Consider the following 2,514-nt stretch of genomic DNA (forward strand, 5'->3'; position numbering starts at 1 on the left):
CCGAGCTGCTTTCTCTTGACAATTGGCGAGCTTCCTTTTTAAATCTAATTCGTATGGAACTGTCAACTCCTTGGATTAAAGGAGCAGCCTTTCAGTCCATGACAACTGGTTTACCTCAATTTCAAAAAATGAAAACTTTATTATTTGATGCCCATTGATATCACAATTCTGATGCTTCTGTTACCTAATTATTATCCTCCTCTCTATCTATGCTGATAGGCTCGGGTGGGGGGTATGGAGGTGGCTTTGTGGAAGGGTACTGTGCGCTGTTTGGGGTTTACAATTTTTCCCTTTTTAGTCGACCTTTATGTATATGTTAAATTTCTTCAATCAATAAACAAGAACTTTGTGGCTCTAATACATGAAAAACGGAAAGCACAAGCAAAATGAAAAATTCCCCACTATTTTCTTTATACCACTATTTGTCATAATTATGGGTTTCTAATCATTTTTTCGAAACCCTTTATCGTTAAACTTTAAACACAATTTGAAACTACATGTTGGCTCAGTGACCAGCAATGCTTCACATCTCTCAAGATTCGATTCTGGACCAGGACACGATTTGCTTTGCGTTTGCACGGTTTATCCGTTTCTGTCCGTGTTTTCTCTAATGATAATATTACGAACTATGTCCTAAATACGAATAAGATTTGCCGATTGTGACTTTAAATTGATCGGATAGAAGTGAGCGAAAAGTGTGTCTAGCTACAAAATAGCGCCCGTAGCTCGATGCTGCTGAGAACAGGCCATAGCACACCTTATCCCTGTAATGATGACAAAAAAAACCGTTGAGGATTAATTTTGTTTTCACAGTGGGTCTTGTAAAAATTACCATAAACAAATAAGCAGCTGGTTATCTGAATTGCAAATGAACATGTTGCCAACAAAACAATTGCTAAAGCATTGCAGTGTTAGTACAGCATTTAATAAAAGACGTGCAGCTGCTCGTGACCAAGTCGCGTTCTCGTCAGTGTAAAGCTGTTGCTGTCCAAGGTACTGAAATGTTGATGGCTTTTTTTTTTACACATAACATTACGGTCTCCTTATGTTCGCAGCAGGGGTAGCTGTGTGATAATATTGGTAAAATAATAGTAGTAATAGTAGAAGTATTGTTACATTTACATAGTGTAGTCAAACTGTTCAGGTCATATCAGACCAACACGTACAGCACCAACACAAAATATATCAAAAAGGTATTTATTGAGGGAAGGATTGCACTGGCGAGGTAGTGGCGCTCGGGGCAGGGCGGTGCTTCAATTTGCCACTCTCCAACATATCTGAATATGTTAAACCTATTTAGAGAGAAAATTAAAATGACGTATAGAGAAAAATTAACATTTTGCATAGATTTATTCACATATAGAGAAACAGCAATAATTTTTCACATATACATAAACTAGACAAGAACAGAGTATAGACGCACTGATAAGCCGTGTTCTAATTATTAGTTTAATATAACGCTGCGAAAACCAGAACCAGTGTAGTGTACAAGTGATAGGCGGGGATGTTTTCTGCGCAGAGCAAGAACGCATTCAGATTGATAACGAAACGAAATTATAAATTGTAAATTAGTTGTTTATCTTCCTAGAAATTATTATCAGTGTAATGTTTATGTTTATTTTTGTTATTGCCTCATAAATTTCAAATGCTGTGTCTGATGCCGTCACAGAAGGACAGTCTGAAAGCATGAAGCATTTGTGGATAAAAAACAAAGAATTTTTCTTTCTTCGTTCATGAGTGACATTTTTTCGAACTCTGCTGCTTACACACGAATTGTACTGAGCCTTTTGACCAATAATGTGCCGCCCGTCCGCCCCCTCCGCCCGCCCCCTAGCTACGCCTCTGTCAGGCGAGGCAGTAAATAACGTTACCACCCAGACATAGATCTTGGTTCACCTTATTGCTGGTGTTCTTTCCGTCTGAAATTCTGTGTGAAATGTGCAAGATCTTTCCAAAGGAGTGTTTATGTTTTTCTGTTACTTGGCTCAAATAAATGTTCCTTGATTCATTGGCAAAGTTCTCTGATGAACTGCCACATTTTGCAGAACCTTTGGCAGAAGTCTTTCATGCCTTGTAGTCAATGCTCTTGAGATTGGTCACAACCATCTGTAGCGTTTGCTTGAAAATGCAGGTTTAGAAAATGTATGGAAAAAATGAGATGTTTTTAAATGAGATGTTTTGTTCATTTCCATAGTGACTTCATGCCTCCAACCTTTGTGCATTTCTAGAGTAACCTACAGAGAGCAGTTATATACTATGCATAAAGACCATATTATAAACTGATGACTGTAAACATGTTATAACAAAAGTAACATTTCTATCTAGATTAGCAATGACCAATATGACAGTGTACTGGACACTCCACTTATTTAGCAGGTAGTGTACAATTTCAGAGAGAGCAGTCAGTTATGGAGCTTGTGAAGTGACAGTGCACTGTTCGTGTCCTTTTAGGGGCTCTGTAGACAGTCAATCCATTGACCAGAAGTCATTGTAATTGTACTTTGTGGACTTGTG

The sequence above is a fragment of the Erpetoichthys calabaricus genome, chromosome 4 (genome assembly GCF_900747795.2).
Source record: "Erpetoichthys calabaricus chromosome 4, fErpCal1.3, whole genome shotgun sequence".
Lineage (NCBI taxonomy): Eukaryota > Metazoa > Chordata > Cladistia > Polypteriformes > Polypteridae > Erpetoichthys > Erpetoichthys calabaricus.